General features: G+C 40.4%; 1 protein-coding gene across 1 annotated transcript in view; it reads right to left on the bottom strand.

Annotated features, from left to right (window-relative positions):
- The window catches only part of SPRY3 (sprouty RTK signaling antagonist 3), a 44,681-nt gene extending 21,539 nt beyond the window's left edge, over nt 1-23,142 (bottom strand). The window contains exon 1 of the mRNA XM_082263772.1: nt 22,679-23,142. The gene's annotated coding sequence lies outside the window, so the exon portion shown is untranslated. The remainder of the gene's footprint in view (nt 1-22,678) is intronic.
- Between the last annotated feature and the right edge of the window lie 3,120 nt (nt 23,143-26,262).

Genomic DNA, 26,262 nt, shown 5'->3' with positions numbered 1-26,262 from the left:
CTATACCTACAATATTACATGACTGAATGAATGAGTGGAAGAATGGATGGATAAAATAATTATCTAAATGTGGGAGTTGGGTTGTGAATCTCCCATGATTCCACTCAAGTTTTGCTATGATCAATGATTCATGGGAATGTATTCAATAACAGCTTAACTATGCCATAATGCTGTAAATAGTAAGGGTCTCCAAATTTTATAAACAAAGGGCTAGTTTATTATCCTTTAGACTTTAGGGGGGCCGGACTGTGACCAGCGAGAGTTTAAATTTTCCTAGCATCAGTGGAAGTGTACAGTGTCCCATCTTTGGTAATAGGGGAAGGAACTGTGCCCCATCATTGGTATTAGTAGGAAGAATAGTGCCTCATTGTTAGTTTCAGTGGGAGAAATAATGCTTCATTGCTGATGTCAGAGGCAGGAATCATGTTCCGTTGTTGGTATCAGTGAGCAGAATAGTGTCTCATATCAGTGGGCCAAATAGTGCCCCAAGGGCTGGATAAAGGCAGGCAAAGGGCCACATCCGTCCCCCAGGCAGCAGTTTGTAGACCACTAATTTAAAGGAATGTTGTTTTTCTAAAGTTAATCCTTGACTTTTTTTTTTTTGGAAGAGGACCATCATACCAAGAGGACCCCTGGGTTACTTTTTATTGTGTTTTTATTAAAATTGTTTATAGAGGGATGTGTATAATTTCCTTTAACCAGTATTTCTAATTCTTCTTGGAAATGGTGAAGTTAGATTGCCAAATGTATAAATGATTACAGCTAGCAACACTTTAGTACATGAAGGCTGTTTCTGTCACCCACCAATCAAATTCCAGTTGCTATTTTGTAATTAAATTAATATAATAAATACATTTAGGGACATTTTTTCAAATTCTTTGTACCTGATATTGGAAATGAACACAGGCCAGTGTAAAAAATGATTCATTTGGCAATTCTGCCTTATAATTGGCTGCCAGTAACAGAACTTGCAACTTTCCTTTGCTCCAATTTATATAAATAAGCTCGATTGTGTTTCTTTGATTCTAGAACAGCCCATCAGTCTGCTTTAATGACTCAGATTTGCCTACTAGCATGATTCCAATGTCAGAGGGGTCATTGATTCTAATCTCTTTTCTGTCACTACATCCTATAAGTTTGGACAACAGATATGTTCCTAAGAGCAGCACTTTGCACCCAGTGATGAGAGAGGATGAAATTAACACGTTGCTGTAGAACAGCTTACACAAAAAGAGAAAAGGAAAGGAAGAGTAACTGGAAATAACTGACACCTACCCATCTCAAGCTTAATATCAAACTGATTAAACCACATACATAGTCTTCCTAACAAAATCATCAAGGTTATAAAAATGCTCTTCGTTAGTAAATACTGTTTATATTCTTATAACTATATATATATATATATATATATATATATATATATATACAGTATACATGCCTTAGAGAGCATTGGGAAATGCAGCATCATGGCTGACCATATACCATAATCCCCAATACAAGTTCAGAAAAACAACATCAAAACATGCGGAAAGAAAATACATTCAAATTGTCCTAATATAGGCCTTAAAATTAGTAAACTTCACCTTTACAGTACAAGCGGTCCCCGGGTTACAAACACAATAGGGACTGTAGGTTTGTTCTTAAGACGAATTTGTTTGTAAGTCGGAACATGTACTTTTTTAAGTGTAACTCCAGCTCATAAGGATACAGAGAGCAGTACAAACCTCATTGTGGCTCTAACCCCACACCATACAGTACTGTACTAGCCAAAACTAAAAGGCTAAAAGAGACCCAGAAGGATAGTTACATTCAACATAGCTAGAAGTACAAGTACAATACAGTGGTCCTGCTCCCAATACAGAGTAATGTAATCTCACCAGTTTCCAGACAGTTCCACCAGCTTCTGCCTGTGCAGTGGGATGCTTCTGGGCAGTGTGGGGCAATCAGTACATGTAGTACATGCAGCGTGCATTGTGGTCGGCACTAAGATGGATGCTATCCAGCACAGGAGCGAGAAGAAGCCGGAAGAAGCCAGCAGTGACGTCACGCGGGTGCCACCACCGTTCGTAAGTAGGAGTCGTTCGTCACGCCCCCGTTCGTAAGTAGGAGTCGTTCGTCACGGGGCCCCGTTCGTAAGTAGGAGTCGTTCTCAACTCGGATGTTCGTAAGTCGGGGACTGCCTGTAATTGGAGGTTCAAGCTGGCCATAGAGTATATCAGTAAAGGTCTAAACATTGGCCTGACAGGTCTACTGACAGGAGATGACAGCTGTCAGAAGTGGCACACAGTTGAGGGTGTGGAAATCACCAATTTTAATTGTGTGGGGCAAGTTCTCTTTAACAGTATGTGAGAGTTTAGCAGGTTTAAAGCAGGAACAAAAACCTCCCATGAACCAATAAATGTCTTTTCTTCTGTAGTTTATATATTAGTTATAAGTATGTTAATGTACCACCCTCCTAGTCATAGTAGGCTGCTAAACAGTTTTAGTTTGGCTTCTCTGTTATCAGAGGCGTAGGGTTGGATTGCTTAGAACTGCTTAGGGTTTAACGGGCTGCTGCTCTATTACTTCCCCCGTCTTCCAGAGAGTTCTGGAACTTGATGGGAGCAAGGACAGAGTCTGCAGCTTGAATATTTATGTGATTCTAGCCAGTTACTGGGGAAGTGTGCCCAGAAGGTGGTGAGAGAGCCCATAAATAGTCTAAGGCCAGAAGTGAAGCAGTCCTCAAGTTGCACAGATTTACAGTTTGTGAGGTATGCCATGTTCCCTATCCCTATCCTAGTTCATCTTTCCCTAATAAAAACCAAACAAAGAAACCCCTAGATTGTTCTATGAAACCAGTGGAAGAGTGTTGGAAATGCCGCGAGCCTGGCTTGTGTACTTTAAGGGGGAAATAGGACTCAATTCACCAGCGGCTCTTTCATGGGTTTGCTACACTGGTTAGAGTGAACAGGGGCACAGAATGATTCTCACTGACTCCCAATGGTCTTAAAGCAAGAGAGGCACTGACAACAAATCATCCTGGATTTCCAATGTAGATCAGCTAATGTGCACATAAACAGCACTCCCAGCTTAAAGTCCAACATAAAACATATATATATTTTGTGATTTGCTGAACAGGAGTCAGTAATGCACAGATGCCAATAAATAGCCACCTTGTAGCCAAAGTTATATTGTTGCTGTCTTTATCCACAGATTTCTTGTCTCTCAAAGGCCCAGGCCCATTAATAGAAGTGAAGGGAAATCTCCCCAGTGAGAACGCAATTTTCCAACTCAGTACAGAGCAAAAAATTTAAATAAGTTGGACCTGGACTTTAGGAAATTAAGACAAATTGTCAGTATCTTACATTCAGAAACACAATAAAATGATTTCATTCAGTTACTGGGCTTGATTTACAGTTGCATTTGGAAGGGAATTTGCCAGAGAGCTTAGTGAATGAGGCTCTGCTGACTTCTATCATCCAACTGTATGCATTCAATTATTTTCCTTGGGTATTCTTTGCAAAGTGAAATTTCACCACATTCACTAAGCTCTGAGGCAAATTCCCTTGCAAGGTGCAACTTCCATTGCAAAGTAGACAGCCTGTTTGCCTTTAGTAAATCAACACAAAGGAGTCAGAGCGGCAACATATTTTGGCTTTTTAAGTAAGGCATTGCAAACTGATTACCGGAGGTAGCCCATTGAAATGCGTATTTTTACAGAGCTAACTAGAGTATGCTGAAATGTGATTGGCTGATAGTGATTACTGCAATTAGCACATTGTCACTGCACTTTGTGCTGCCTTTTAATATATGCCCAGGAGACTAGTCATCCCGGAAATGTAGAAAAATGCACACCCATAAAGCCACCAAAAATTCTCCCTATTATTATGCCTCATGCACACAGGATATTTTTTTTAACTCTCCTTGAAGCCAGTAGTGTTTTTGCAGAAAAAAGGCCCTGATGCTTGTAAAAGTATATAAAATTATTACAAACTTTTAGGAGCTTTTACATGTGTCAAGCTCTTGGGTGTTAATTTGTTTAATTGGCCAGAATAAATAATTTATTCTGGCCATTGAAATTAATTATTGCTCATGCACTAGCTTTTAGGTGCATTTAGTCCGTTTAGCAGCTTTTAGCAGCTTCTAGCAGCTTCAAGCATTTTTTTCTGCCCAAACTCTGTTGCTATTGGACACACTGGAAGTGTTTTTTTTTCTCCTGCCTCTAAAAGCTTCTGCCATCAAACGCTGCTAAAAGCCTATGTGTGCATGGACACATAGGCTAACATGGAGAGATGTTTAGAGGTAGGAAAAAAAATGCCAGATGCATCTAAAGCAGCTGCAAAAACGTCTAGTGTGCATGAGGCCTTAGAGTACACTGCAATGTCACAGTCGAACCCCTGCAACCATTCCCCTAAAACACACATTCAGTCAAACTGTGGTCTACAGTACTAACCTAGGCCCCAGTCTAGACAAACCCTAGAAGAATATTACACTGAATAAATATGTATCTTTCTTAGCATCCAGATCTCAGCTGCTTTTATACCAGCAATACGATTATTTTGTAAAGTGATTGTAAAAGATTGTTTTTTTTTTTTTTTAAATAACAAACATTTCTAGACTTACTTGCTCTGTGCAATAGAATTGCACAGAGCAGCCCCGAACCTCCTCTGCTCAGGTCCCCCGCTGGCGCTCCTCCTCTCTGTCCAGTGCCCCACGGGACGCTACTTCCTATAGGGGCACTCTTTCGTGCTGGCTCCCAAGCTGCTACATCCATTGACACAGACAGGGGGACACAGCGCCCCCCCCCCCCCTCCCCGCCCGCCCCCTTGTCAATGGCATGATTTAAAATGTATTATTAGTTATTATCATTTGCCTGGTGAATAGAGTAATCAGTGAGTATGTGATTACCTATAGCGCTTGCTACAATGTTATAAACCATCTAATAAATTAATTAACTTACTGTAAATAGTGTCAATAAAAAGTGACAATGAAAGTGCTTAATAGATACAAATGTGGAAAATTAATTTAAAAATGTACTATAGCAGCTGCAACTTACATTTCATTATATCACTATTTATTATATATTTCTAGGCCCTTTTATACCTTATAGGTATCCTCACGTGTGTAATATACTTTGTATATTTTTACCCACAATTATCATTTGCCTGCCTGTATCTGGTCACTATTCCATCGCCTACATTTTCTAATTACACTGACTATGTTATTGTGTTTTCTTTCCTTATTTTCTTGTGTCAAATGTCATAGCTTGACATAATATGGAAAAAACACAAAGGAAAATGGTGCCTAGGTTTATTTTGAAGATAATATTGATCATGAATGATGATTATAGATTATATCGATTATATCGATTATAATTAGGTATTAGATTATAATAATGAAATAATAATTCTACAGTCTTAGACCAGTTTTATATATGTGCAGAGCAGTTCAGCAGCGCAATTTTCGGACTCTTTTTATAAAATGGACATATAGAAGACTGCCGGTTCACATATCCTGCGAATCAGATGCATTTTAAAACGCATCCAAATTGCATATATGTGAACCATCTGTAAACCAGGCTTTCTCAACCTTTTCAACACAGATGAACCCTTGTAATCACTTACTGCTCTTAAGGAATCCCTGCTAAAAATTAATATATCTAGAACTCACAATACATTAGTGTTATGGTCAGTGGGAAGAATCCTCATTACACTTGTGGTAATTGGGAATAATTTCCCTCTTACAGATAGCTAAAAAGATCATTGATGTCAATGGGAACTTATCTGAAAGGTAAAAATTGGTCATTGCTCAAGGAACCCCTGGAGAAACCCTAGTTGAGAAACCTTGCTCTAAACACATATTTAGTTTATGTTCTTCCTTCTATGTATAGTATATATTTTTTGAATGGTGATTGCTTTGGAAACCATGTACAAACATGTATATGTCACATATGTTAAATGTGGTCAGGGGCCAGGGCCAATATGACTCATCCCCTCAATTTGAATAGCACATCTTTAACCTTTAAAACAGGAATCTCCAAACTACGGCCCTCAAGTTGTTGCGAACTACATGTCCCATTAGACATTATAAGACTCTGACATTCACAGACATGACTAGGCAAGATGGGAATTGTAGTTCCTGAACAACTGGAGGGCCATAGTTTAAAGACCCCTGCTCTAAAAGATATAAAAGTATTTGTTTACATAAATATTTAATTAGGGTCAACTATGTTGGATGAAAAGCACCTTTCTTTCTCTCTTGTGTTACTAAGGCTACATTCACACCGGTGGTTTAGGGCGGTGCGAATTTGAGCAGCAGGGATCTTAAAGTGAATGGGGCCAGTGGCCCCCAACTAGCTGCTTGGAGCCGCAGCAGGAATCAGAAGACCCCTGCCGCTACAATTTGCAGCAGCCTAAAACGCCAATGTGAATGTAGCCTTAATATGTAAATCATAAATTCCACAAGCGCTTAGGATAAATACGACTAAACAGGTAAAAGCAGCTGTGCTATATTCCCTAGTTAAGGGATATGATAATGTGCCTTTACTCTATGAACAGTGCTGACCTGTAGTAGAAAATGTGCTATATCATATATTAGTGCAAATGATTCATGCAATTTTTAAAGTACAAATAAATCTATGTAATTATTAAAAAATCACTTTGCAAAAACAGTCCACAAAAATGTAAATGATGCTTTACAAGTCCTCCAATAAAGTGCCAATGTGCTGTAAAGTAAAGTGCTATCTAAAATAACACAAAAAGTGCTTCAAACGAGTCCTTCAGTGCTCCCCCACCCTTTCCAAGCCAGAGAACTCACCAGATAGTAATGACCCACTACAGATGAGTCATGTAAGGCATGTTGGTATCAGAGAGTTCCAATTAACTGTAATTTTCCATCAGGGGGTTCTCCCCCTTTAAATATTGTTAATCGGTGTCTCTTGACATGGATAATTCCAATGATGCATAGAAAAGCAAAGGGAATCAATATAGTGTAAAACAGGCATGTCCAACCTGCGGACCTCAGGCAATGCGACCCACTGCCTCTTGACAATTTTATTTTTGCTGGGGAGGAAAGAAGTCAGGTCAGGGGCAGCTTCCAACTAACAGTAGGCAGAGGCTGCCTCAGAGGGGAGGGGGGGGAGGGGAGCATGGGAAAGTATTAAAAGTGGTAGTAAACCCTTACAAATACACAGTGAAGTGACGGGCCTCAGGCGATACACGGAGATCAAACAAATCCTCATACATTAGTTGTACCTTTTTATCTGCAGTCTTCTCTTCTCTACATCCATTCAAAGTGCTGAATTTATAAAGCTTGTGTGGGAGTTCTAAAAAAGGGGGGCGAAGAGCTGAAATTACACTCTGCAGAGCCCAGTGAGGATAGCTCTGAGAGCTGATTGGAGGGAAGAGACAAAGCACCCTCCACACAGTACACAGGAACAGAGCTGAGGTTGTCAATCTGCTGGAGGTCCCTACACTGTTACCATTTTTCTCTTGACAGAATAATTCATGCTGATAGCAGAGGAACTTAGCAGTAGACAGAAATGACACTTAGTGCTCCTAATTGAGACACATACACACTATACAGGGATATGCTTTGTTCATATTTCATGTTTGAGGTTTACAACATAATTGCTAAGAGGAAGAAGGTAATGGGAATTCTAAAATGTTACGGTGAGAGGGAGAGAAATCATCCAATTGGAACACCTGTTCTGGTGGCAATTGCCAAAAAATTGATTTTTTTCTAATTTTGGGCATATATCCGCTTACTTCCTGATACATATATCTTTTTAGACAGTATTCCTCTAGGACAGGAAGTCAAGAGAAATCTTCATGGGATACAGAGACCCCCCCCCCCCAAAAAAAAAACCAGAAGTCTTCACCATTCCCTACTCCTTCCAATAGTAAAAAAAAAGAAATGGTTTGGATTTACAAAAACTTTAACCCCTTCACACCTCAGGGTAAAACAAATCTAAATAGCTCAGCTCAATGTTGCAACTTTGACATGTGTTAGTAAAACTGTACATATTATCACAACTACTTAGTGTATCCAGGTGGATATTATACCTTGTTTTTTTTTTTTTCAGAACAAATTGGGCTTTCTTTTGGTGGTAAATGGTAATGGATATCTCCTGATTATTTTATTATAAATGGAAAACTTTAATTTAGCTGTATATTTCTTGCTATTATCATAATTTACTACAAAAGAACAATCCAAAAATAATTCTCCTGCTCCTGACGATTGCAGTGATACCACATATGTGTATGTTAGTTGTTATTTGTACCCGTAGTATACCCCAGAAAAGAGTAGCGCGCATTTTGCATTTTTTTATCCTGCCTAAAACACACTGACACTGCCCGTAACTGACACTGATACCAATTTCTTTTTTCAGTTCTACCCAAAATATGCTGACTGGGACCTTTGACCCCCGACCTTGACCTTTGACCCTATCCTTGACCCTTACATTAATCCTGACAACCTTGATCTTGTTATTTTTTATTATTATTATTATTATTCTTTTTTTTTTTCATTGTTTATTTGATTTTTTTTTTTTTTTTACACATTTGGTTTGTTAACAATTCCTCTGCTGCAAGAAGAGGAAGAAACAGTATATCTTTCTCTTTATGCAGAAGAGGAAGGAAACACAGGGGTGTGCTCACAGTGACTGATCTCTGTGATAGCCATTCCGAGGCTATCACAGCTATCAGGTGACCTGGAACCAACAGTCCCGGGTCCCAATTATTAGTATGAGACCTGGGGCTCTCAGTGAGATCCCGATCTCTGTGCTCGGAGCCTTTATTCCTATCTGTGCCCCTATTAGGGAGATTCTCCCTGTCTTTTTGTCCCGTTTACCATTATGGAAAGTGAAAAGAAAATCTCAAATTTTGGGTTGACCTCAGAACAGTAATAGAGGGGAAATCTTCCAATGGGCACACTAGTTCTGATGACCCTGGTGACTCCCCAGGATTCCCTCACTTCTGGCTATTGGACAGGAAGTGAAGGGAAATCTCCCCAATGGCAAATCAAAACCCACAGGGGTTATAACCCTCCCTTGCTCTATCCAAAATAAAAAAAAAAACATTTAGCCTATAGTTCTACTTTAACCACTTTCACTCTTAAAAAAGCCCTTCGTAGACTGATGGTAAGATCTTTTTTCCACTGGCATCCACTTGTCCTTTGTCCTACATTCTTTAAAATAAAGAGTTGACTTTCCAGATCTTTAGGAAATATCCAATTGTTCTGATCTATTACTGTATATAAGACTTGCCATTCCCTTTAGTCATTTCCTTGAACCCCCTCCAAAATCGCAAGATTATTTTTTATAATATTGTACCTAAAACTGGACCCCATACTCTGGCAATGATTTATACAGAGGCAATATTATAGTTGTACCATGTTTTGTTCTTCTATTTTATACAGACCCAAATTTTATTAACTTTTGTAGTTGTCTCTTGGCTTTGAGTGATGTTGCTTCCTTCTACAGCTCTACTTTGCCCAACTTTATTTTGTTTGCAGCGTAAAACCCTAACAATTATCCCTATGTTTTTTCTTCATTTTGGTTTGCTAAATATACCATTGAAAACATATCTGTTTGATAAGTGAAAACAAATCCTGTTAAACCTGGCAGAAATTTTGTGAGCACCTAATTTCATGTGCTTATGCTTAACCACTTAAGCCCCGGAAGAATTTTACCACCCTTCCTGACCAGGGCCTATTTTGCGATTCGGCACTGCGTGACTTTAACGTGCGACGCTGTACCTAAACAAATTTGACACAATTTTTCCCACAAACAGAGCTTTCTTTTGGTGGTATTTGATCACCTGTGCGATTTTTTGATCATGCGCTATAAACAAAAAAAGAGCGACAATTTTGCAAAAATAACAATATTTTTCACATTTTTTTATATAAAATTCCCCCCCAAAAAAATGCAAAAATCTAAATTTTTTTAACATTTTCGGCCAATTTGTTTTATGCTACATATGTTTGGTAAAAAAAAATCGCAAAAAGTGTATTTTGATTGGTTTGCGCAAAAGTTATCGCGTTTACTAACAAAGGGAAAGATTTTTGTCATTTTTTGTTGTTTCTTCTTTAACGCGTAATGGCGGCGATCTGCAATTTTTTTTGCGGTACTGTGACATTGCGGCGGACAGATCGGACCCTTGACTGACATTTTTGACACTTTTGGGGTTACCAGTGACATTTTTACAGTAATCAGTGCTATAAATATGCACTGTTACTGTAAAATTACACTGGCAGTGAAGGGGTTAACTTTTTTTTGAGAGGGAGGGGTTATGTGTGTCCCTAGGGGTGTGATTCTGGCTGTGGCTTGAGGTGTAGGAACAGTGATCAACGGTCCTACATAGTAGAACCGTATGATCACTATTCCTACACAGGGGAGAATGACAGGAGGCTTGTTTACATCAGCCGCCTGCCTTTCTCCCTCTCCACCCGACGATCGCGAGTGACCGGCGGACATCGGGTCCGCTGGTCACACGCGCGGGGGGGTCCGTGACCGCGCGGGAGTGGGAGCGCGCCTCCGGCGGCGCGTGCTCGCTCCCTAGACCCTCACAGGCTAGCGACGTAGTACTACGTCACTTTGCCTGTGAGGGGCTGACCGCCGCAGTAAATAGTCGTGCGGCGGTCGGCAAGTGGTTAAAGCTGTAATAAACCCAAAGGCAAATGATGATTATTTAGCAGCTCACCAATTCTTAGATGTAATGGCTGATTTAGATTTTTAGGCTTTCTTTTTTTTCACTTGGTGATCTGGCCAGTAAGTTTGTTGTTTTTCAACAGAACATGCTCTCTTGCAGATGTATCAGTTAAGATGGTTGATAAAAAACATTTACCACTGATAGGGGTGTGTACAATGATTAGCTAGCATTTATTCATGTACAGTAATTCACAAAAGTGAATACACCCCTCACATTTTTGTAAATATTTTATTATATATTTCCATGTGACAACACTAAGGAGATGACACTTTGCTACAATGTAAAGTAGTGAGTGTACAGCTTGTATAACAGTGTAAATTTGCTGTCCCCTCAAATTAACTCAACACACAGCCATTATTGTCTAAACCGCTGGCAACAAAAGTGAGTACACCTCTAAGTCAAAATGTCCAAATTGGGCCTAAAATATCAAAATTTTGTGTGGCCACCATTATTTTCCAGCACTGCCTTAACCCTCTTGGACATGAAGTTCACCAAAGCCTCACAGATTGCCACTGGATTCCACTCCTCCATGGTGACATCATGGAGCTGGTGGCTGGCGCTCTTCCACCATCCATTTGAGGATGCCCCACAGATGCTCAATAGGGTTTAGGTCTGGAGACATGCTTGGCCAGTCCATCACCTTTACCCTCAGCTTCTTTAGCAAGGCAGTGGTCGTCTTGAAGGTGTATTTGGGGTCATTATCATGTTGGAATACTGCCATGCAGCCCAGTCTCTGAAGGGAGGGGATCATGCTCTGCTTCAGTATGTCACAGTACATGTTGGCATTCATGGTTCCCTCAATGAACTGTAGCTCCCCATTGTCGGCAGCACTCATGCAGCCCCAGACATGACACTCCCACAACCATGCTTGTCTGTAGGCAAGACACACTTCTCTTTGTAATCCTCACCTGGTTGCCGCCACACACAGTTGAAACCATCTGAACCAAATAAGTTTATCTTGGTCTCATCAGACCACAGGACATGGTTCCAGTAATCCATGTCCTTTGTCTGCTTTTCTTCAGCAGACTGTTTGCGGGCTTTCTTGTGCATCATCTTTAGGAGAGGCTTCCTTCTGGGACGACAGCCATGCAGACCAATTTGTTGCAGTGTGCGGCGTATGCTCTGAGCACTCACAGGCTGACCCCTTCAACCTCTGCAGCAATGCTGGCAGCACTCATACGTCAATTTCCCAAAGACAACCTCTGAACATGACGCTGAGCACGTGTACTCAACTTCTTTGGTCAACCATGGTGTGGCCTGTTCTGAGTGGAACCTGTCCTGTTAAACCGCTGTATGGTCTTGGCCACCATGCTGCAGCTCAGTTTCAGGGTCTTGGCAATCTTCCTATAGCCCTAGGCCATCTTTATGAAGAGGAACAATTCTTTTTTTCAGATCCTCAGAGAGTTCTTTGCTATGAGGCACCATATTGAACTTCTAGTGACCAGTATGAGAGAGTGAGAGAGATAACACCAAATTTAACACACCTGCTCCCCATTTACACCTGAGACCTTGTAACACTAACGAGTCACATGACACCAGGGAGGGAAAATGGCTAATTGTGCCCAATGTGGACATTTTCACTTAGGGGTGTACTCACCTTTTTTGCCAGCGGTTTAAACATTAATGGCTGTGTGTTGCGTTATTTTGAGTGGACAGCAAATTTACACTGTTATACAAGCTGTACACTCACTACTTTACATTGTAGCAAAGTGTCATTTCTTCAGTGTTGTCACATGAAAAGATATAATAAAATATTTATAAAAATGTGAGGGGTGTACTCACTTTTGTGACATACTGTAAAACCTTTATCCCAAGATAAAAATAAAAAAAGTTTGCTGTAATCGCTTGTGTAACTAAAGTGCGAGCTGGAATTTGGCTTCAATTTGTTAGCTAAATCTGCTAGTCCATCTAACAATCCCCTACCCCTAGCCTAGACTGACACTGTTTCTGTCCAATGGTGCCTCCTTTTCTTCTTCATCCAGAATGGAGGCACTACAATAGAGGAAGTGTGTTACAGGCCAGATCATCAGATGAAAACAAAGGGGAACAAAATAATAATTGGTAAGCTGCAAAATATAACATTTTTAATTTTGGGTTCAATACTGCTTTAACATTTATTCATTAGAATTGTTCCCAGCTCTCTCTGGGGACTATAGAACACCTCCCCATATGTTACAGAGATAAGAAGAGGGGCTGATGTTTTGTGGTATTAAAGAACTTTCTAGGGTGACAATGCTGTTCCTCCATAGATATTGTTAAGTTAGTGACCATTGTAAACTAGGACATAATGTGTGTTACTGGTAAATTCACCTGGCAAACATAAGTAAAAAAAAAAGAAAAGCAATGCAGCCACCTCATCTAAGGACTGGAATGATGCAATATATTACACATTTCTATGTTCTTGGGTTTAGATACAATTTATTATAAAGGGACAATGCTATTTCTAGGGCCTAGGAGCCCTTTGTACATTTTTGATAGGCAGACATGCAGATGTGATTGTTTCCTCATAAATAGTCCCAGTGGAATGCAGTGACTTTATTTTTAATACATTGTATAAACCTAAACTTTGGCAGCCATATTCGCTTATTATCTATACATTTATTTTGCTTCTCTCTTTATAGCACTTTCTAGAGTGTCACGTGTCATTGCAGGTTTAGATTTTTAATTAAAATATTGTACTTTATAGGGGCTTGATATATCAGCATGAGGTTTCACTACCACTTTCAGGGCAGGTATTAATCTGATTGATGCCTGAGGGGAAGTACCTTCATTATTAGTAGAAACACAGTTATACAAACCTCCAAAGACAAATCTTAAAGAGGAAGTAAACTTCCTTTCCTGACTTTTACCTATAGGTACGCCTATAAGAAAGCTTACCTATAGGAAGTGTAAATATCTCCTAAACGGGCAGCGTTTAGGAGATATTTACATTACATGCAGCCAGTGACATCACTGGTGCATGCGCTCTGAAGGAACGGCATGGTCCCTGTGCCCTGTGCCATGAACGGCCGCTCCCGCGCATGTGTGAGAGTGACGTCATCACGGCCCCGGCCAGTCAAAGACCCGAAGCCCGCAAAGCCGGAAGCAAGATGGGTGAAGATAGAAGCGGCTGCATCGCTGACATCATGGAGCTAGAACAGCTTAGTTTTAAGGTAAGTTTCACATAATGTGCTGGTATGCGATGCATACTAGCACATTATAACTTTACCTTTGCAGGAAAAAAAAAAAGGCCAGCGCTATACAACCGCTTTAAAGATGTTTAGCAGCAATGCTAATTCCATCAAATATACAGAGACATGAAACAGAGAATTATACAGTAAACCTGTAGGTTACAACAATATAAAGTCACTTAAAATGTGCAGCTATTTCCATTGAATCCTACCAAACGCTTGCCCCTGATTTTAGAATTTGCATTCTTTACAAGGAAATTCTTTATTCATTCAAGAAATCTGGGCCTTGTATTAATTTATCCTATTGCAAGTAACAAACGTTAAAGCCAGTGGTTCGCTTAGCAGCAAGATGACTAGGTTTTCCTTAATTAAGGTTTTCCTTAATTATGTTTCTTAAAGATTCCATTAGAAAAATATTTTATTGCAATTTGGTGACAAGTTATTAATGAGCATCGAAATTACTATTTGAAGTCCAATAGGGAATTGTTACTAGCATCAAATAATAGCTTAAAAAGTTCCCTGCAAGAGAGGGTAGCTTAGGCTCCATGGCTTTATATTTTCAGTCCTTCAGGAGGAAATCAGGTCACATCATGGCACTAAGTGTAATGTGGAAATATATATATCCATCATAGCCTGGGGAGCATAGGCATAGACATCAGTAGCAGTGGACGTATTGCTCATAGCTAGGGATGATCGAATGTTTCGGGTCGACCATCGGTTCGAACCGAACATTGACTGTTCGAAATTCGGCTGAATTCCGAACTTTTTGCGGAAAAAGTTTGGAATTCGGCAACCAGAACCGACCAAAATGCAATGGGACAGGAACTGGGCTTTAAAAGCCCCCGATTGGACCAGAACCATCAGTAAAAGCCAATTGAGGGGGCAGGAGGATGCTAGGAATGTGATTGGAGTGACTAGGGGGTCCAGAGGCCAATCAGTAGTGAATACGCCCCCCAGTATATAACATAGCCCCGCCAAATCTCTAGCACTGTAATACAGGGGCTGTGGAAGAGAGTGGAAGCAGTTCTGTTACTCCTGCTTCAAAAGTGTCATTTAGCAATTATTAGTGTGAGGAAAGGGATATCTAGTGTAGTTAGGGTACTATTTTCCACTATAGTTAGATTCAATAATCTAGTTTCTGTAGGGAAAGTGTAAAGTGTCAGGGTGACCGTAGTGTAGTGTAGGGTGAACTGACTCTGACTGCTATGGCAGGGTGACCAAACTCTTCCATGTCAGGGTGACCGCCATAGAAAAAAGATTGTTTGTCTTAGAATTGCAGTAGAAAAAAAAACCTGGCCGTTTTTGTTGCAGGCGTTTATTGGGCCTTTTTGTGGACGTCTTTGGAGGCAGGCATGACATCTGAACTTCTGTGTAGGGGTATATATACACACACACATATATGTATATATACACATACACACATATAGGTGTGAAAGTAGCAGAACCCTATGCCTGCGCTAATGAAATTATTTGCAGGCATAGGGCTCCGCTCCCATCACACCTATATGTGTGTTTGTGTATATATACATATATGTGTGTGTGTGTGTATCAGAGGGTCCAGTGAATGCGATGTCTGCCGGGACCCGCTGATCGTAGGAGGCACAGGCAGAACGGCGATCTGCCTATGTAATCAAGGCAGGATGCTGTTCCGTGACAAGGGAAGGCAGTGATCTTGTGTTTCTATTAACCCGAAACACTGATCTCTGCCTGCCCACAGTACAAGCACACCCCCACACAGTTAGCAAGCACTCCCTAGGCATACATGCAACCCTTTGATCTCCCCTGATGTTACCCTTTCCCTGCCAGTGTCATTAGTACAGTAACAGTGCATAATTTTAGCACTGATCACTGTATTGCTGTCACTGGTTCAAAAAAAAAGTGTCAAAAGTGTTAGTGTCTACTAGTACAAAATAAAAATAAAAAAACAAAAATTCCATAAATATATCCTATCGTTTGTAGACACTATAAATTTTGCGCAAACCGATTAATATACGATTGTTGGGATTTTACCAAAAACATTTAGCAGAATACATATTGGCCTAAATTGTTGAAGAAATTTGATTTTTTTACATTTTTTTATTGGATATGTTTTATAGCAAAAAGTAAAAAATATTGTTTTTTTTCTTTTCCAAATTGTCATTCTTTTTTTGTTTAAAGCGCAAAAAATTCAAACCGCACAGGTGATCAAATACCACCAAAAGAAGGTGGAAAAAAAAGAACATATATTTTATTTGGGTACAGCATTGCACAACCACTCAATTGTCAGTTGAAGTAACGCAGTGACGCATTGCAAAAAATGGCCTGGTCATGAAGGGGGGTAAACCGTCCGGAGCTGAAGTGGTTAATGACCACAAGTCTTTGAAGCCACATAAATAATAAAAAGGTATAAATGAACAATTAAAGGCCAGTTCTCGCAGGAATGCGTTGTGCGCTCTTGTGCGATTCACATAAGGATTTGCGCAGTGCAATTTCAGGCCCAATTATTTTGAATGGGCTAAAATCTCACACCACAGCAAAAGTAGTGCATGCACTACTTTTTAAAATGCACTGTAACCGGATCGCATGGTACAAAAGTAAAATGTAAAGATCTATAAAATCTGTACTTCTTTGCTAGAAAATGAGTTAGAACCCCCAAACATTATATGCTTTTTTAGATCAGAGGCACTAAAGAATAAACTGGTGGGGTTTGCAATTTTTATTTGTCGCACGGTATTTGCACAGCGGTTTTTCAAATGCAATTTTATGGAAAAAAATATACTTTTTTAAATTTTAATGCAAAAAAACACAGTCATAACCTAATTTTTTTGTAAAATATAAAAGATGATGTTACACCGAGTAAATAGATACCAAACATGTCGTGCTTTAAAATTGCACACGCCCATGCAGCGGCAACAAACAACGTAAATTTTACAGTCCATAGGCAACGTTTTAAAAGCCTTTACAAGTTTTCACTTTAGATTTACAGAGGAGATCTGATGCTAGAATTACTGCCCATGAACTGACTTTCATGGTTATACCTCACAAGTGGGATAATTGCTGTTTGTGTGCGGGACTGACGCACGCAAGCACGAGGGGGGGGGGGGGGAGTGTGAGGGGACACTTTATTAGTTTTTTTTTTGTTTTTTATAACTTTTATTGCTGTCACAAGGAATGTAAACATCCGTTCCGTGTGACAGCAATAGGCATGTGTCATGTATTCAGTGGTTGTGGGTCTATAAGACCCCAAATCCCTCCTCTGCTCTTAAAGGCATTCAAAACACCAAGATTTGTGTCTTCGAATGCTTTTGATTTTTTAAAAATGACACTGTTGAAATCCAAGTAAACCAGAAGTGATGTCATGTTATCGCTTCCGGGTTACTATAGCAAACAGCCAATGTGGCCTCCCTTCCACTGCTTGTAAAGCAACCAAGCAGTCCATCGGCTAGTTGGCCACTAAGATTGCTTTTACAAGAGAGCCGACTCATCCTGGTGCAACCAGTTTAATAAAGTACCAGGTACGTGACTGGTTGGCAAGTGGTTAATACCCTAAAAAGTTCCCTGCAAAAGAAGGTAGCTTAGGCTCCATTGCTTTACATTTTCAGTCCTTCACGAGAAAATTAGGTCAAATCACGGGACTAAGTGTAATGTGGAAATATATATATCCATCATAGCCTGGGGAGCACAGGCATAGGCATCAGTAGCAGTGGAAGTGTTGCTCAAAGCAACCAATACAATCTTTTTATATGTTTTCTAAACTGCACCAGTAAAATAGTGGATAGTTCTGACTGGTAACTATAAAGAACATCTTTATTTCTAGGCTTATTTTTGAAGACTCTGGGATTTGTATTGAGTGCATGCAGTCAAAGAGATAATAAATACTTTAATTAAGTAAACCACAATTTATTACTATCAAAGCTGGATTTAATTATTTGCACCTCTAGGATGGCTATTACTGTTCAGCATTTAATGACCACAGGTCTTTAAAGCCACACAAAAAATAAAAGGTATAAATTAACATTAAAAACCACTTGCCGGCCGCCCTATAGCAGTTTTACTGCTACAGGGTGGCCGGGCTGGGCAGGATCATGTATATATACCTGACCCTGCATTCCCAGATATCATGCGCAAAATGCATGCCACCAGAGGCTCCCTCCTGCTGTGATTCTACACAGCGGGAGCTAATTAGTGGGTCCCAATGTCCGCCGGCACTCACTGATCATTCAGGACACAAGCAGAACGACGATTTGCCAATGGAAACAAGGCAGATCACCTTTAAAGAAGGCATTGATCCTGTGTTCCTGCAAAGAAGGGACATGAATCTATGCTTTCCCCTAGTACAAGTACCTCCCCCACTACAGTAAAACACCAGATATACACACACTTAACTCCTTGATCGCCCCTGATGTTAACCCCCTTCCCTGCCAGTGCCATTAGTATAGTGACAGTGCATATTTTTAGCACTGATCACTGAATTAGTTTCACTGGTCCCCCAAAAAGTGTAAAAAGTGTGACTTAGTGTCTAATTTGTCTGCCGCAGAAGAGTGGAGGAGGGGATGAATCACAGGAGAACCAAGGTGAGCTTCAGAGATGGAGGGGGCCGGATGAGGGTGGAGATAACAGGAGACTGCAGAGACCCATGTGCATTCATCCACAGAGGAGAAATGTGCAGGCAAGTAGTGGCATGAGTGTGTCTGCCTGTATATATGTGTGTGTGTATGTATATATATGTGTGTGTGTGTGTGTGTGTGTGTGTGTGTGTGTGTGTGTGTGTGTGCGTGTGCGTGTGTGTGTCTGTGTTAATCCAGGAAGTTAACAGGCAGCAGCTTCAGCTGCCCACAGTTAAAATGGCTGCAGCCAGACTTAGTGGAAGGAGATTTCTGCAGCATATTTGCTTAGTACAGAATCACAGTATATATATAATATGAAAAGTGGTTGGAGGGAAGCTTTAGAATGGCAAATATGTTTTTATTACAAATTATGTGAGCAGACTGTAGTTCCTCTTTAGGACACAGCTGATTACAGATCGCAGTAAAGGGCCAAACACAGTGGCCTATTACCATGCGATCAGCTGTGTCCAATCACAGCTGATCACATGTAAACAGACTTGCTGGTTATCAGCAGTCCTTTCCTCACGCGCTGTCACAGCATGAGGAAAGGAAAGCCAGTAACCAGCAATCCTGACGGGGCACATTCACACTGATCATCAGTGTCCTGATGATCAGTGCACACCCCACCAGTGCCTATAAGTGCAGCCTATCACTGCTGCCTATTAGTGCCACCTCATCAGTGCAGCCTTATCAGTGCCCATTAGTGCTGCCTCATCATTACCCATCAGTGCAGTTTAGAAGTGCCCATCAGTTCAGCCTCATTAGTGCCCATCAGTGATGCCTCATCAGTACAGCCTCATTAGTGCCCATCAGTGCTGCCTCATCAGTGACCATCAGTGCCACCTCATCAGAGCCCATCAGTGCAGCCTCATTGGTGCCCATCAGTGCTGCCTCATCAGTGCAGCCTCATCAGTGCCCATCAATGCTGCCTCATTAGTGCCCATGAGTGCAGCTTATCAGTGCCACCTCTTCAGTGCTTCCTCATCAGTGCCCATCAGTGCTACCTCATCAGTGCAGCTTATTAGTACCCATCAGTGCAACCTAATCTGTCCCACCTCATCAGTGCTGCCTCATCAATGCCCATCAGTGCAGCCTCATTAGTGTCCATCAGTGCCACAATATCAGTGCAGCCTCATGAGTGCCCACCAGTGCTGCCTCGTCATTTCCCATCAGTGCAGCTTATTAGTGCCTATCAGTACTGTCTCATCAGTGCCCATCAATGCAGCCTCATCAGGGCCCATCAGTGCAGCCTCATCAGTTTCCATTAGTGCAGCCTCATCAGTGCCCATCAGTGCAGCCTATCACTTCTCTTCAGTGCTGCCTCATCAGTGCCCATCAGTGCTACCTCATCAGTGCAGCTTATTAGTACAACCTAATCTGTCCCGCCTCATCAGTGCTGCCTCATCAATGCCCATCAGTGCAGCCTCATTAGTGTCCATCAGTGCCACAATATCAGTGCAGCCTCATGAGTGTCCATCAGTGCTGCCTCATCATTGCCCATCAGTGCAGCTTATTAGTGCCTATCAGTACTGTCTCATCAGTGCCCATCAATGCAGCCTCATCAGGACCCATCAGTGCAGCCTCATCAGTTTCCATTAGTGCAGCCTCATCAGTGCCCATCAGTGCAGCCTATCACTTCTCATCAGTACAGCCTATCAGTGCCCATCAGTGAAGAAGAAAAAAAGAAAAATTACTTATTTGCAAAATTTAAACAGAAACTAAGAAACCTTTTTTTTTTCCAAAATGATCAGTTTTTTTTAATTTGTTTAGAAAAAAATAGAAAACCCAGTGGTGATTAAATACCACCAAAAGAAAGCTCTATCTGTCTAAAAAAAAAAGATAAATATATACGATGAGTACAGTGTTGCATGACTGCCCAATTGCCATTCAAATTGAGACAGCACTGAAAGCTGAAAATTGGCCTGGGCAGGAAGGGGGTAAAAATGCCCGGTATTGAAGTGGATAGCCACCTCTGGCCCAACGCAGTATCAGGCAGATGTCTCGGTTGCTAGTTTAGCAATAACATCAACACATATTCATTATCAGATTATAGCCAGTAATTTATGTGTCCTGCTTTTCCTAAAATACATACTTAAATATAAAGCATCTATTTTAGGATTATAGAATAATTTCAGCTAATAGGTATTATCAGATAAACTACCCAATGGAGATGATGCATAAAAAGTGATCTTTCAGGAAAATGATAGCTAACATACCACTGACTGATTATTGGTATAATCTCACTTCTATTGCTCCGGTTTTATAAATCTACCCCATGCTACCCTTTATCTGTCTATTGACCTGTTTAAAATCCTAATGCTGCCACACACATCTGATTAGATTCACCAATATATTGTGTATGGGCCTATGTCAATGGGGCGTAAATTAAATAGCATTTTAAAGTAGGCCCTTACACTACACAGTTGATGGTAAAATTGAAAGTAGCTTATACACAGATTGTACAATTAGATTGTATGATTTTATGTGTGGCCATCTTTAAACTGTCATTCTAGACAAGGCAAGCTCTGCTTTATAAAAAAGAACTGAGGTTGTTATGGCACCCAAAATTTGAACAGAACATTTGTATTGTATCTGTGGCACAGACTCTGATGTAACTAGCCACAAGAACTTGCTGTTCCATATGGATGGATGAAGCACAGTGATTTAGCCAAGGTTACAAGGACCCAGGAATAAAGAAAAACATTAATCTGCTGCATGAGTGAGTAAGTCAACTCCCTCTTCATTCATGTAGGTTTCAAATTGGAAGCTATAGGATATAGTGACAATCCCAATATTTCCGGAAGAATATTTAATATTATTTAAGGAGCCATTTACAATATATTGCTAGAACTAAACTATTGACAGTATTTATTTAAATGTCTTACTATACATTTATCACACAACACATTACCCTACTATAATCCATAGACCTTATAAACATACACATACAGTACCTGTACTGCTAATATTTATAGAATTGTAAGCTCTTATCATGGTATTCTTACTATGAATCTTCTCCACCTATTTTCATCTGCAATCATACTTGCATTTACAAACAGGCTTTTAAACTGCATAATCATTGTTAGAGTATCAAAGCAAAAAAGTTTGTATTTTTTTGTATATTCTCTGCTTTATTAGTTGTTTACAGCACAATTCAGATACATGCCTCTACAATGCTGCATCGTGCGGAATAAGGAGTGGTTAAGCTTGTTGTATCATAAATGAGAGTTAAAATCCAGTGCAAAATATTGGATACAGATAAAAAAAGAAAAAACTGAAAAGTCCACCTGCTAAAATGAGATTATTTAGTACAATGATATACAATCTGCCTTTGTTATTTTTTGTATTTTTTCTGAACTGTTACAGGCCTGCTGTCATGAAGGCTGTGCATCAATACAGATACAGATGCTATTTATCCTACATTAGAATTAAGCAATATGAAATCCACCATGGAGGCATGTGCTGATGGTATAATATACTGTATACAGAAAAAATTTGTTTTATTTTCATTTTTAGCACATTCTTTAAAAGTCTTAACAAGGTTTTGCATTGCCTCATTTAATGTTTATAGTGTGGTTTATATGCAAAATGGCATTGCTAAGTATTATTACTGCATATTCTCTTTTTCTCTATAAGCTAGATGTAGAGTAAAGACCATTGCCCTGTTATCTGTAAAGGAAGGATTAATGTCCACTACATTTTTTTGAGATTCATTTTCATTCTTTTCATAGTAAACGCTCTAGACAATGTAGATTATGTAGAGTTAAACATAACTAAACAGCTACATAGTTCATCAATCTAGTTTTTTTAACAACCTCACCTTCTTTATTTAAGATTTAGAATCACAAAATATGCAGCCAATAGATATTATTTAATAAAGGCAATGCAAAGAGGAACTGTGATGCATCAAGTGCTTTGAATAAAAGCATCCAATCACATTTGACTTTCTTCAGCGTATAATATTTAGAGCGATGACAACCCATTTCTGATTGGTTGTTGCTATGCATTATTGCACTTAGCATATTTTCTTTGCTTTACCAAAGGCCAATGCATGTGAATTGCACATACAACACACACCAGTGCTAGCAACAGCTCGGATGTGCAAAGTGCATACCCAACACAAACCAATTATGGGTACTCACATTACCAATATTGTTCATTCATATTATATAAAAAGACTGATGACATAAAAAAAAAAGGTTAATAAATGTTACAAAATATATATCCAGATTACCTATGTGCATATTTAGATCCATGGTGCTAGGCAAGTATATAGTCTCCACCCAGATCCAGGTAGCTACTGCTTCTCCGTCTTGCCCTTTGTATGCATCCCAGCTATAGGAAAAGTCTCAATGAATACTCCTCCTTGACCGTGGGCTACTGACGTATAGGTGTGTCCCCCCCAAACACCACACCAGCAGCGAGGGATCACGCGCAATTTTTTTTTTTTTTTGCAGCTTACAGCATCAGAAATCCAGAGATGCTACAAACAGATGCAATCACTTCCAGGATTGTAGCTGGGCTGCATAGTGTCTCTGGGATAAATCCACAGATATGGCTTTAGTTCAAGTGATATTCCTCTGCAAATCTCTAGAACAGCTCTAAGCATTGGTTTTTGTCTGCAAGCCTTAGCTAGCAGTGTTTCCTTGGCTTCCTCTATGTGTACATCTCCGGTCAGCACAGACTGACTGTGCCTTGCTGCTGAGAGGTGGTGCTGATCTGTGTCACTGTGTTTTGTGAATGCGGATATTCTCAGTTATCTTGTGAATGAGTTAAGGGGGTGGAGAGAGGCGGGATCCAAGGGGTTTTGTCAGTCTCCTCACTGGCTGTGTGTATGTCTCTGTCTCTCCTTCCCATAGTATCATTATTTTATGATATATCTCCATGCAACTGAAATGTCCTTTCCTCTCTATCTTCAATCACACTCAGTGGCGTACACTATAAGCTCTATAGAAATTTAAATATCCTCCTATTTTTTTTTTTTTTAATCCCTGCAAATCCACCAAATCCTTTAACAAATAAAACTGAATGGTATAATTTATAATAATTGATGACAATGTTTTTCTATGCATGTTCCAGTCTCATCTTTTCCCATCCTTTCATTCCCCTCTCTCTCTCTCTCTCTCTCGTGCACACTCCCACACTCTCCCTCTCTCTCTTCCCTTTGCTCTAGTCCTAATGCTTAAGTGGCGTCATGCTTTGGAAATTGAATCGGTCCATTAGATCTCCCCATAGGCTTCTCTGTATCCGGTCCCTTGGCTCTGACTGCAACAGAATTAAACAAGGAAAAAATAATGCAAAAAAAAAAAAAATGGTTTTAAAGCAGCAATTCATCTGGCTTGTGCTCAAAATAGATTGGATCATTTGAGTTTTATTGTTGTGATCATGCTTAAAGGGTGATTTGGAGATGTTTGAATTTATTTTGGTGCAGTTTTTTTTTATTTCTGTGCCTGGTGAAAATGCAGACTTTGAATACATGGGTGTACATAACTGCACTTTCTGCATAGTGGGCTTCAGTTGTGTTTTATAGACATTCAACTAAGCTCATCACACAACTAAAATATTTGACATAGGAAATCTCACAGCAAACGGAAGACCTTAAAGTAATATTAAACTTCTATTTTTTTACAGATCAACTCCAGGATTTTAGCCTACCCCTTTTACTAACTGCTGGGATTACCTATCCAAATGCCCATTTTACCTATCTAAAGCTAAGTCACATAAGGATCCTTTTCTCACCTTCTGTTTATTACCTGGGGCCATTGTTTTATATATTGTCATGTACCAGACAGAAGCTGAGCGGACAGTAGAGCTTACCTTACACATCCTGTCCCACACCCCCTGGAGTTGGTGACAGGGTATAGTCGGGTAAGGCATGGCATGGGTCCTGACCGGATGACAGTCTGGGTAATACTGGGATGCTGTGGATACAGGACTGCAATTCATGCAGGATGCTGTCACACAAATGGAGCACAAGAAATAACAGGTTTAGGAGTCAGAATTGTGGTCAAACAGGCCAAGGTCAGCAACAACTGAGCATAGGAAGTACAGATTCAGAAGGCAGAAGCATAATCAGAAGCCAGGCTGAGGTCAGTATGACACGGGAAGAAGCAGTACAAAATCAGAAGGCCAAAAATGGAGTCAGATCACAAGCCAAGGTCAATAACAGGAGTTGAAGATCAGACGGAGTCAGAAGGCAATCCTGGTCAAAGCACAGAAGAAGCAGAAAGCAGGTTTGGTCACTGAAACTGATGATCACTTAGCAACTCTCCTAAAATCTGTAATGCCTTAACCACTTCTGGACCGGAAGGATTTGCCCCTTTAATGACCAGGCCATATTTTGCGATTCGACACTGCGTTACTTTAACGGACAATTGCGCAGTCGTGCAATGCTGTACTTAAATAAAATTGATGTCCTTTTTTCCCACAAATAGAGCTTTCCTTTGGTGGTATTTGATCACCTGTGCGATTTTTATTTTTTGAGCTATAAATAATAAAAGAGCGACAATTCTGAAAGAAAACAATATTTTTCACATTCTGCTATATAACATTTTCAAAAACAAAAATTTAAAATTTAAATTTGTTAACATTTCAGGCCAATTTGTTTTCCGCTACATATTTTTGGTAAAAAAAATCGCAATAAGTGTATTTTGATTGGTCTGCACAAACATTATCGCGTCTAGTAACTACAGAAAAGATTTATGTCATTTTTATTGTTTTTTTTTTTTACTAACAATGGTGGCGAGCTGCGATTTTTTGCAGGACTGCGACATTGCGGCGGACAGATTGGACCCCTGACTGACATTTTTGACACTTTTGGGGGGACCAGTGACATTACTACAGTAATCAGTGCTAAAAATATGCACTGTTACTGTAATAATGACACTGGCAGGGAAAGGGTTAACATTGTGGGTGATCAAGGAGTTAAATGTGAGCCTAGGGGAGTGATTCTAACTGTGGGGGGCGTGGCTTGTGAAATGACCATAGAGACCTGCGATCCTATATAGAAGGATCACATGGGCTCAAAATCATTCCAGGGAGAAGAACGGTCAGCTGTGTTTACAACAGCTGTCCATTCTTCTCTCTCAGCGGGGAACAATCCTGGGTGTCAGGCGGCAGGCGGCAATCAGAGCTGCCTGCCCCTTGCATCGGCTTCCCCGCTGACAAGCGGGGGTGGGAGCTCTCTGGCCGGCAGCACGTGCTCGATCCCTGCGCGCGACCGACGTAAACCTAGGCAGTTTGTGCAGGAGCGGCTGCCTGCCAGTGGCGGGCGGTCGTAAAGTGGTTAATTATGCTACTGGGCACCAAAAAAACAGTGCCAAACATGCACATACATTCACGCTAATTTACATGCACATTAGCAAACATGCATCGGCTCACGCACAGCCCTGATACCGTGCACTGGTGCATGAGCTGTACTATGCACATAAGCATACCGGTATCTTCGGGCAAAGGCATGTACGTGATCTTCCTGACAGATATCCACATCAATGCTTGCATGATGTGGTCAGCTCCTATTGGTGGAGGTGACACTTCCAGTGGCTGGGTTCTCTCTGACATGCTTCAGAGGCAGGAGAACTCACATGGGCAGTGAGGAGACTAGTGCCAAAGAAGATAACAAGCAAGGCAAAATTAATGGTCCCCACAGTAGGAAATTAGCTTGGCTCAGAGGAAACTGTGACTTTCATCTATTACACTGCAGGATGGCTTAGGAAGAGGCGTTTGGAATCAAGACTGAGGAGTAAGGTAATTGATGCACAATGCATGATTTACAATTCATTTTTGCCTGGAATAGAGATTTAATAGGAAGTCCAAACT

Source organism: Pelophylax lessonae, assembly GCF_965119305.1.
Source record: "Pelophylax lessonae genome assembly, chromosome: 7".
NCBI classification, from domain to species: Eukaryota; Metazoa; Chordata; class Amphibia; order Anura; family Ranidae; genus Pelophylax; species Pelophylax lessonae.
Note: the sequence above shows the minus strand (reverse complement) of the source record. Positions and strands in the feature narration are given on the sequence as shown.